Source organism: Antechinus flavipes, chromosome 1 (genome assembly GCF_016432865.1).
Source record: "Antechinus flavipes isolate AdamAnt ecotype Samford, QLD, Australia chromosome 1, AdamAnt_v2, whole genome shotgun sequence".
NCBI lineage: Eukaryota > Metazoa > Chordata > Mammalia > Dasyuromorphia > Dasyuridae > Antechinus > Antechinus flavipes.
The window spans coordinates 432,505,624-432,518,323 of NC_067398.1; the positions used below are offsets into that span (position 1 = coordinate 432,505,624).

At 32.9% G+C, this 12,700-nt stretch overlaps 1 protein-coding gene across 10 annotated transcripts in view; it reads right to left on the bottom strand.

Annotated features, from left to right (window-relative positions):
- Positions 1-12,700, bottom strand: part of RALYL (RALY RNA binding protein like) — an 801,687-nt gene that overhangs the window by 69,246 nt on the left and 719,741 nt on the right. The window lies entirely within an intron of this gene.

Below are 12,700 nucleotides of genomic sequence, written 5' to 3' on the forward strand. Positions count from 1 at the left end.
TGATTAAGCTCCTCTAACTGGTAGGGAATTTTTAGATTTAAGTTTTTCCACTTGAAACATTGCAAAGTGGTGATTTGAGAAAACTAACAAAATTCCTGAGATTATTTGTTTTAGCTTTCTTTTGATATGGATCTTTGTTTAGGAGCCAAAGGAAAAAAAGAATAAATTTAGGATTATACATATTATTTTGACTATTTCCTCTAAAATATTCTTTAACATTTTTTTAAAAGAGAGAGAAACAAAGTATATACAATTTCTTAGTTCTCTCTCTGAAGAAGTTGGTTGTTTTTTTCTGATAAATTTTTTGACAATATAAACAGATTACATTATGCTCTAGCCAGCAAAATGATGTTTCTGCTTTATGCTGAGAAAAGAAATCTAATCTGAAAAGGAAATTGGCATACAAGATTATATTGAATATGTCTGTCTATCAAAAGTGTTTGGTTCTTTAGTTTAAGTTGTGTAAAGAATTTATCTTCATTTCATTCTCACACATAGCAGCAAATCTACTTCAGTAAAAATTATCAGGGAATTGGGACAATTGCGCAGATAATCTAATACTTTTTACTTTTTCACTAGCTCCATTTGTTCCATTCCCCCCTTTCACATAAACCATTCAAAATAGTGTTTAAATTGCTTCCAGAAAGGATTTGATTTGAATTTAGAATAATATTTTCAAAATGCTGGTAAAGATACAGCTTAGAAATTGCAGTAAAATGTCAAATCATGATTAATATTTATTTTTATGGCGTGCAGTAAACGTGCTTACTAAATATTAGTTGGATTTATAAGAAACCAGAGAGATCCATGATTGGAGATGAAGGAGAGCATTCTTACTTATTAAAGGCTTACTAAAAGCGTGTTACTGACTAAATATTGTGGGCTTAATTCAGATCATTAAGTAGGATTTGGTTATCAAAATGAAAATAATGGGATCCATGGGTATCAAAAGATAAAACTGTAGTAAAATATTTTTACATTCTACAATAATCTATAAATTCCTTATGCTGATAAGGAAGGCAATAAGGATCATGATTGAGACTTGTTCTTTAGAATTTAGGGAAATAATTTTCTAAGAATTCAGAGAAAAATTAGGAAGCTTTCCATGACCAAGGAGTCTAAAGAGAGTAATTGACTTAAAGGGCACCAAGAACTTTTTAAGAATGGAATTTTGAATATAAAACTATAAACGATATTGATAAAGGAAGAAAAGAGAAAGTGACTATGGGTAATTCCACAATTTAATAATCAGATGATTAAGGAAAAAGCAAAGATCAAGGAGAAGCTAGGAGGCAGAGTGGAAAGAGCTTCAGGACTGGAGTCAGGAGGATCAATGTTCAAATATGGACTTAGACCTTACCTGTGTAACTCTGGGCAAATCAATTAACTTCCATTTTTCTCAATTTCTTCATCTGTTAAATGGGGATAATAATAACACTCAAATCTCAGGATTGCTTTGAGGATCAAATGAGATAATAATTGTAATGTGCTTAGCACAGTGTCTGACACATAAGCACTGTGTAAATATTATTTGATGATGATGATGATGATTACTAGCAATGTACTCTGGGCAAATTACTTAATCTCTGTTTGCTTCAGTTTTCTCTTCTGCAAAATGGGGATAAATTAGCCCTTCCTACTTTTCCATTTTTCTTATATTTGACATATTTTTCAGTTCACTAACACTGGCCTCCTGGATGTTCTTTAACAAGACTCTCTATCTCTCAGCCTTGGGGACTTTTTCTGGCTGTACCCCATACCTAAAATGCTCTCCTTCTTCATCTCAAACTATGGGCCTCTCTGACTTCCTTTAAATCTAACTAATATATCTGTTTGCATGTTATCTCTCCTTTCTACTTTAAACTCTTTGAGGGGAAGGGCACTATATTTACCCCTTTATCTATCCTTGTATTTAATATAGTGTCTGTCACATAGTAGACTCTTAATAAATGTTTATTGATTGATGAGATTGTTATAAGGACCAAGTTAATAATTGTAAAGCACTTAACACAATGCCTAATAGTTTGTAAGCATTATATAAATGTTATCTATTATCATTAATGAAGTATCTACTACATATTAGGTGCTATGTTGGATGTAAAAAAGACAAAATGAACTAGTCTTTTTCCTTGAGGAGCCTATAGTCTGTTCTGGGGAGTTAATTTTGTCTCTTTATAGGCAGATACAAGGTAATTTTGAAGGGGAAGGTATAGTTAGGTTCCAATTAGTATGAATAATGAATCATGTGAAGTAGTGGCATTATTTCAATTTGTCCTGCATATATCCATTGGGCTGGAACCAATTACAATATTTGACATAATTAGAATGTAAAAAATTGCAAATTCAAATACCTGTGACCACTTATTGGCTTCATTATTTGAACTAATTTGAACCTAACTGTACTAGTCAGTGGTCAAGTGGGAGCTCAGCAGTCTGGTGATATTTCATGTATAATACTAAAAGAAGGGTATAAAAATGAGAATAAGTATGAAGTTATAGAATTAGTAATATATATGTATATACGAATTTAATTATTACACAATTGCTAGCTATTATTGTTGATATTGTTGTTATTTTAAAGAGTAAGGATTCTTCCCCTACAGATTGGCAATTGCTTTGGAAGACAGTGAGAGATTAAGTGACTTGACCAGGATGACAGCCAGAATATGTCAGTTGTTGGACTTGCACGTATAATTTTCTAATTGTGACTCTGGATTTCTGGCCATTATGTAATATGCCTGTCTTATGCTTATTAGAAGGAAGATTTCAGCTCACTAGGGAAAGTAGCAAGAAGAATTGCCCAGAACATCAAGTGCACCCTCTGCCCAGGTTTAACCAAGAGTCAATGATGGAAGAATATGTCCTGGATTGATGAGCCTGGATGATTCAGTGTTGGGGGATGTTGTGTATGGTACTCATGCTTTAGTTACTATTTGGATTAGATGGCTTTAAAGTTTTCTTTGAAGTCCAAGACTGGGATTTTTATAATGTTAGGAACCAGTGTAGGTTCTTACTTACTTAAGTACTTAATACTTAAAGTATCAACTTTATAATTAAGTTGATACTTAAAGATCAACTCAAAGACCCATCTGGATAAAACAAAGGTTGTAATGGTAGGGGAGGAGGAAAGGTGCACAGTGTTAGAGTGCAAGGCAGATTATTTTAAATATCAAATCAAGGAGACTGGAAAAATGCAGACAAAGGGGGTTCTTAACAAAATGTGGAGGGATGGAAGAGGTGCTGCTCTTGGACTCAGAACAATCTGGTTTTAATTCCTGCCTTTGATAGTGACTTTGTGATCTTAGAGAAGTCATATAACTTCTAAATGGTGTAAGGAGTTCTTTAAGAGTATATATGGCAGAATGGTTGTATATTTGCATAGTGGGAGTTTCTTTACTAGGAAATAGATTCCAGCACTGATAAAATTACAGTTCTGAACAACAACAAAAAAGTTTATTAGTTGTGCATAATATTAATGCAATAAATAATTGTTTTAGGCACATAAATCTGTGGATAGATTAAAGAGATAAACTGTAGGTGGGGAAACCAATTAGAAGGTTACTGTAATACCCCATAGAGCCAAACATGGAGATGGTCTTACCAACATGGCAGCATGAGAATAGAGACTTCGGGATAGATAACAGAGATAATCAGTAAGATTTGTAGTTTTAGATGATGAATTTAGATGACAAAACACATTTGATATGACCACTACAAACACACTGGAAAAGCAGCTACATATTAATGATCTAATCTTTTATATTTGTTAAATACTGTATCTTCTAGAAATTCTTTTGCTATTTTTATTTTTTAAATATCCAAAGCATGGCCCATCACTGTAGTATTCATTTTTGATAATAAGAACATACTAGATTAGAACTATTTTAACTACCATCTTTGTTATATGACAGCATTACCTAGCATTAGCCAAATCAAGACTTTACTGAATCTTTTTGCTGTTAGACTTCTTTACCTGTATTGCTGCATCTGCTATAGATTAATATAAAATCACGGTATCATAGGATTGAGAGTTGGAAAGCACTTAGAGATAAACCAATCCAAATTCCTACTTGAATACCCAAGGTTCATGATGAAATAATTTGCTAAATATCTCTGAAAAATTCTTTTTGGAATTTTTTTTTGCATTTACTTCTTAATTTAATAGTGAAATTGCATATTAAGAATGACATCATGATATAATAACAATACCTAGCATTTATATAGTGCTTTAATGTTTGCAAAGAACTTTACAAATATTGTCATTTAATATTATCCCAAGAATTTGATGAATTGAATCATCTTTACTTTTCTGTGTAGCCACATTTTTTGTTTTGTTTTCAGATTATTTTAATTGTTGTTCAGTCATATTTTTTCAAGTCTGTCTGATTTTATGTGACCCAATTTGGGTTTTTCTTGGCAGGGGTACTGGAGTGGTTTGCCATTTCCCTCTTTGGTTCATTTTACAGATGAGGGAATTGAGGCAAATAGTTAAGTGACTTTCCCAGTGTCACACAGCTAATAAGTTTCTCAGGCCACATTTGAACTCAGGAAGATAAGTCTTCCTGACTCTAGGCCTGGCATTCTATTGACTTTATCTCCTAGATGTTCTTTTAGACTGTTGTCTTTTCAATTAATTTTACATAGCTCCGTGAAGGAACAGATGAATAAAAATACCTATCACTCAAATGGTATTTTAAGGTTTTAAAGCATTTTAAAGGTAATCTCTCTGTATTCTCACAACTCATGAGTTAAGTGCTATTATAATTCCATTTTATAAAGGCAAATAAAAGAAGGTATATGACTTGAAAAGGTCCATATAGGTGATGTCTAAAGGAAAAGTTAACTTGGGACTTTCAAGGTAGACACACTGTAACTGGACTCTAACATAATGATGTCATTTTGGTTCTCTTTGAGAAAGAAGGGCAACAATCAACACTCTATGACCTCTGTACCCCTAATGCTTCAAAGCAACAGAAAGAACTATGTAGGCAGGTATCAAGAAGCAAATTCTGGTTGACTAGAAAGAAAAACTTGCTAACAATGGAATGGGCTTTTTCAGTGATCGTGGGTTGGCTTCAGGCAAAGGCTGGATAAATACTTGTTGCTCTAAGGAGCAAATTCATCTTCAGGTAAATATTGGACTAGGTTGTCTCTGGAGGCCCTATGAACTGAAAACTATTTATTAGATGTAAATTATATGAAAGGGAATTCTTGCAGGGTGATTTGTGTTTTTGTTTTGTTTTGTTTTTACCATTAAGAAACTATAGCCTATACCTATAACTCATTTATTATTCTTTTTAAAATGCCTCTATGCAATCAGCATTTCTGCAAAACCTATTTTATGACTACACAATTTGATTGAATTCAATAAAGACTGAGATGATTATTACTCTATTTTTTAGTGATATGGAAATAAGCAAGAATACCTTACATTGATCCATCAAAAAAGTCTTATCAGTATTCAGTGTTGGCAAGTTATCATGTTAATTTATTTTCTCTTTATGTGGTTTTTCTTCTCGGAGGAATTTAATCATGTTTAAAAAACTTCTGTATGCTGAAAATGATGAATTATGCAAGCCATAACATTAATTTCCTCTCCTGTACTTGCCAAACAATTAAATACTGCCAAAGTCATTAGTGAATGAGTAAAATGGATACCTGAAAATCTATTTCTGGTTGAACTAATCATTTAACGCTTTATAGTTCAGACTTCATGGTATAAACTCTGAGGTAATTATTAAACCCACTCCCTAGGCTAATTATGTAAAAGTCCTTTCAGATACAGCTCCCAATATGCCCAGAATAGTCTGACATGCTCCTATGCAAATGAAGGCTCAATTATCTTGCTCTTGTTAAAACTGACACACTGTAAAATGTTTTTTAAAATGTTTTTTAGGTTTCTATTTTATTAACATAATGTTTTCACTTTTACTTCTATGAATTATGAGCTAAATAAATAGAAATGAATAATATAAACATAGATTTTCTCTTACACTAAATATTTTATTAAAATCAAGTATAAATACAATAGAGAATTAGGCTATTTGCTATAAATGTTTGGTTATTTTACTGTAATAAAAAGTCCTTGAATAATTCCTCTTGTAGCTTTTCTTTTTTCCTTCCCTCATTTTACCCACTTTTTCTCACTCCTGATTTTGGACAGTTATTATTTCACAGGTGTCACTACGGGCAGAACACTGTGTTAAATGGTGTGAGATTAAAGGCTTAGAATGCAATCTCAGTGTTGAAAGAGACCTCAAAAAATATCTAGTCCAAATTCTACCTAGATAGATGTGTCTTCTGTTACTTCTAGACAAGTGGCCATCTAGACCTTGCTTGAAGACCTAAAGCTGTAAGACCTTTAACTCCTGAGGCACCTAATTCTGATTTTATTTCTGCCTTCAGGTCTGTATCAATTAAGGCTAATTTCTGTTTCCCAAAACATCTCTTCCGCTAAATTTCTCCTTAAAAAAACAGTCTTGCACTCTTTTTTTGCCATTCACAGTAAAATTAAGCTCTCTGAAAATGTTCTCTCTCTTTCTCTCTGTCTCTCTCTCTGTCTCTCTCTGTGTCTCTCTCTCTGTCTCTGTCTCTCTCTCTCTCTATTTCTGTCTGTCTGTCTCTCATGTCTTTTCTTCATGCCACCTAATGCAATAGTGGATACAAAGTACATGTTCAATAAGTTAAATTAATCATAATGAATTAATGTACATTTACCTTAAGGAAATATGAATGAAGATTGGCTCTAGAAAGAACTTTCCTTTTTCAGTGTTCTACTTGTTGCTTATGTTTGAAGATTAAAATTTAATTAGCTATTTGCTTGAAGTTTCCATTTATTATCCTACTGCAGTTTTTAGTTTGGATAAAGATACTGTCATGAAAACTACTTTGAATATTTTTGATTTTACATATCAAATATTATAATTTAATGCTATAACCCAAAAGCAAGAGAAACATGGGTTGATGAAATACAAGTTTTTATCTAATTTTGGAAGAAAAAAAGGAACCCACTAAAACATTAATAAAAGACTGTGATTTTATTTTTGTTTCTGTTTTTCCCTACTGAAGATTAAATATTTTCTGGCTAGAACTGTAGGAATGTTCTTTCATCTTGGATTGCTCTCTTTTTCCTTTATCTAGATTCAATCAACCAGTATATTTCTAGATATTTATTTATCGTCTACCATATTAAATCCTTGTTAGGGATAGAGAAAACGTAAAACAGTGACCCTGAATGAATTTATAATATATTTGGGAAATGGTGAACAAAAATCCAACAAAAGTCATCATCTAATCAGCACAGAGTTGATTTTCAAATGGGTATACAGGCAGGTGCAAAGGTAGGAGAAATCACTAATGGATGTAGTGGACTGGGAAGGTGGAAATTGAAGGATGGATTCAATTTGAGATTGTCAGATAAATGAGGTGTTACTCTAATATGATTAAACTTTGGTTACATTGGAATATCTTAAAACGTTATAGGAAATCAATATTCAGTTGCTACTTCAAGAAGGAAATACAGGAACATTATTTTAACATTATTAGAGAATGTAGGAATCATAATTTAAGATTGTTTCATGGAAAGATTAAAATTTCTCCATCTTAATTTTTTTTTACTATGAGAATAATTTTAGATCAAAAGTAGTCATTTTCTATTTCCTGTATGTCTACTTAAGTATTCTTGTATTTATTCATTCTAGATATAATCAAGTTCATAATATAGCTAAACACATTCTCATAAAACCAAAACATTAGGGTGTTTGCAAGGATATTAAGTCATTACAGTTCTCTGAACTTAAAAATAGGAATAACAATAACAGTAACAATAATAATAACTGGCATTTAGATATCATTTTAATCTTTGGAAAACAGTTTCTCTATATTGTCTCATTTAATACTCATAACAACCATAAGAAATCTGTGGCATTTTGTAAATAAGAAAATTGAGATTGAGGGATGTTGAGTTACTTGCCCAGGGTTATAACTATAGCAAGCAAGTATGTAGGGCAGGATCTGAATTCATCTAGCTAATTCCCAGCCTAATGGTCTATTTGTTTACATAACTGCCACTCAAACATATGTACAAAGGGTCAGTTCTTAAATGTCCTCTTCCAGAAAATGAAGAGGTTGAAGTTCAAACTCAATGATCTATAATCTTGATATGTGAGAGCCAGGGCAACCTCAATGATGTTTAGGATCTTTTTTGAGTTTAAAATACTATGATCCTGTATAGTGCAGTTCGAATCAGGAAGACCTGAGTTTAAATCTGACTCAGACATCTACTAGTTATGTGACCCTTGGCGTTTCACTTAAATTCAGTTTCAGTTTCCTCATCTCTAAAAGGGGGATAATAATGACACCCCAAACCTAGGATTGTTAAGAGGAGTAAATGAGATAATAATTATAAATCCTTAGCATAGTACCTGGCACATAGTGATACATAAATGTTAGCTACTACTACTACTACTACTACTACTACTACTACTACTACTACTACTATTACTACTGCTACTACTACTACTACTACTACTACTAGTACTACCACTACCACTACTACTATTACTGCTACTATTATTACTACCACTGCTACTACTGCTGCTACTATTACTGCTTCTACTACTACTGCTACTGCTACTACTACTGCTACTGCTACTCCTCTATTACTGCTACTACTACTATCACTACTGCTACTACTAATTACTAATATTACTACTAGTACTACTACTACTAGTAGTAATAGCTAGTACTATTACTACAACAACTACTACTGCTGCTGCTGCTGCTACTACTGCTACTCCTCTACTACTGCTACTACTACTATCACTACTGCTACTACTAATTACTAATACTACTACTATTATTACTACTACTGCTACTACTACTATTACTAGTGCTACTACTAACTACTACTACTATTACTACTACTGCTACTACTATTACTGCTACTATTACTACTGCTACTGCTGCTACTACTCCTCTACTGCTGCTACTACTACTATTACTACTACTACTACTACTACTACTACTACCTACTGCTACTGCTATTACTAGTACTATTACTACAACTACTACTACTATTACTACTACTGCTACTACTGCTACTATTGCTAGGCTACTACCACTATACTACTACTACCACTATTACTACTACCTGCTACTACTACTGATACTATTGCTAGTGCTACTACTACCACTATACTACTACTACTATTACTATTACCTGTTACTACTACTGTTACTGCTATTACTAGTACTATTACTACAACAACTACTACTGCTGCTGCTGCTGCTACTACTACTACTATTACTAACTTTGAGCTGAGAAATTCTCATGTTGAGATACTGTGACTAGAAGGAATTTAAATCTATACCTTTGTTGTGGTTGTCTATTTTGTCTGGAGTGTTCTCTCTACTTAACTGTTCCTTTTAGAACTCCTGACTTCTTTCAGGACTTTACTCAAAGTCCTTTTGTAGGAAGCTGTTTTCTATTAAGGTATCTAGTATGTACCTACTTAGTTTTCTTTCCCATTAGAACAAAAGCTTCTTGAAGACAAGGACTATTTGAGATTATCTTTGTATCTGCAACACAGTGGCTGATACTTAGTAAAACATTAACAAATCATGACTGATTGGATATTGTTTGAATTTTTATATTAAGCTAAGATTTCTAAGCTAAATGTAGATTTCCTACGTTTCAAGAAAGACAATGAACAAATAAATAGATGCTCTCCCAGGATGACTAGAGGACTGGAGAAATATCACATGAAGAATATTTGAAGGAATTGTCGAAGTTTAATCTAGAGAAGGCTGAGAAAACATATTAATTGCCTTCAAATATTTAAAGGCCTACTGGATGGAAATAGAATTTAATTTGTTCTGGTTGACCCCAGATAGCAGAACTAAAAGCAATGACTGAAAGCTGCAGAAAAGTAAATGATACTTTGATATTTAGATAATGTTCTAATAAATAGAGCTTCCGAAAGTGAAATAGGTTGTCTCAGGAAATAGCTACTTCCATATATATATATATTTGTGTGTGTACATGAACACACACATATGTATGTGTATATATCAGCTATTTCCCCTTTTTTCTACCTTTTTCATTATTTATATTTTGAGATTCTTGAACTTTTATTCCTCTATATGAATTTTCTTATTATATTTTTCTGTATTCCATAAACTATCACCTTGTATTTTTGATTAGTATAACACTAAATCTGTGAACTAATTTAGGGAGTATTGTCATTTAAAAAAAATAGTTGTAAACCATTGTGATTCCCTTTCCCTGGCCATCAATAGGCCCCAAGTCAAGCTCCATTTGGTCTTTCTTTGGGTTTTGAATGACTCAGACTGAATGTCATTTCTGCTTTGGTCAGAAATCCTGAGGATCTTCCCCTGCAAGACTTATTTGTTTATTTAGATCATTATTATTTTTGACTAGGTAAAAGAGGAGATTCTTTGCTTCAATGGCTACCTAGCCTTAATTACTGAATGGAGGTGACCTCAGGCAAAGTGAGACTTGTTGAAGACTTTAGCTTAAAGGGCCAAGATCTCTCATTGCATCTAGGGCCATCTCCATTTGTCTAGATCTTGCTGCTGCACCCTAAATATAACTCTTCAATTGCCCAGAAAATGTTGGATACATCAACAACAAAGAGGTTGAGGTATTTTGAAGGGCTAATGGGAGAGGCAGGAGTCACATTTATGAGGAAGTTGAATCCCATCATGTTCATTCTAGAGAACTGACTCCCTTTGATGAGATCATTCCTACTTTTGGTTTGAACTCAGATTTTATCTGGCTCTCAGATGAAGAAGTAATTTATTCCTATGTAAATTTTTTATGCTCATCTGTAAAACTCCAATTTCTTATTGCTTTTTTTCTTGATTAAATGTGTTTACTCAATATTCATAATGAACTTTTGTGTAATCAGTGTTAGGTAGGCAAAAGCTAGGATCCTAGTAAAAGTTAGGAACTATATTTATATTTAAGAGTGATTAGGAAAGTGGATTTCTTTCTGAACCCTATCAGGGTCCTATTAGATATTTTTGGGGAATGGTGGAAAGACTTAATTCTAACCTGATAATCTTAGAGGCTGGAAGAGAAACTACCCTGGTTCCCAGCAGGGTTTCAGTATAGCTTTCTTTCTACTATCTGCAATAGTGGACGAAACTTCAGATAATGTCTCACTATGCTGCCTATAAGCAATGCTTATATATTTAGGTAGCACACTTACACAAACACATCCCTATTTATAATTAACTATATATAACTATATTGAGATGTCTTCAAGTAGAGTCTTGATATAATCATTGAGAGTTGTTTAGAATTGACTCAGAATCTCAGAAGTAAAGATCATTATACTGATTCAAATACAGATTGAATCAGATGACCTTTTACCTTTGAGATTCTATGAGTCAATTACTAAGTGATTTCTAAGGATCACTTAGTTTTTTCATCTCCAAATCCTGTTCCAAGTGTTGTGAGTAAAGTGTTGTACTGTTTTAAAGTAATAACAGTTAACTTAAAAACTAATCTTAGTATATCACAATCAATGAGGGAGAAAAACAAAACTATATCCTTTTACTTTTTTTTTCCTGAAAACTTGATAGTGAAGAAATAGTTCACATATCTTGTCCTCAGAAATGGAAATCTGATAAGGGTGGAATTGCAAAGTCTGATAAGTGTCAGTTCAAAAGTTCCTTAATTGCTCTAGAATAAGAAGATATAACATTTATTTTAATTTTTTTTTTTTTAAATTACTCTCTAAAGAAGTCAGTACAATGGAAAAAGCACTGATTCTAGGGTCAAATATCCTGGGGTTTAGATCTTGTGATTATTACCTTTGTAATAATAGGAAAGTCATTTTAATTCTTGGAGACTCAGTTTCCTCATTTGTAAAATAGGGGGGTTGTACTGTATGCCCTCTATGTTCTTTTGATCCTATATTGTTAGGAGACTAAAGATGGCAAATTATATATGTGATTATACAACGATTTTCCAGAAATTTATGTGAGTTTGATATATTAAGTTTTGTGTTACCAGTCTGGAGAACTAGTGGGCATTACAAAATCAATGCACTCAAAACTTAACTCACCATTTTCCCTCCTTCTCCAGGTTTCCATCATCCTTCTTCTTCACTATTCCCACATTGGACTGGTCATGAAATATTGGCAATCCTACTTCTATAGCATATATCAATTTCTTTCCTCTCTCAAGACACCTATAGCTCAGTTCAATCCCTTGTCACCTCTACCGGAACTATTACAATAGGTTCCTTTTTGATCTCCCTGCTTCTGGTCTCTTCCTCCTATATCATTTCCTCCATCAAAATAATCTTACTAAGACATGTCTGATCATATCATATTCCTGCTAAAAAAATCTTAATCACTCCAGATTGCCTCTAGTAGAAAACAGAAAGTTTTTATTCTGGTATTTAATATCATCCCCTTTAACTCACTCAGCCCTCACTCCCAACCTCAGCTAATATGCAACTTATCTTTTGCAACTTCTTTCATATTACTTTCATCAACATACTTTGACATTCCACTCAAATTAGTCTATTTGCTGTCCCCATACTTAGCATTTTACCCATTCTTTTCTACCTTTACATATGCCATTTATCATCTCCATGCTTCTGCACTGCTACCATTTAGAATTCCTTACTTCAAGGCTCAGCTCCTGTGTTCCCCTCCACCTTTT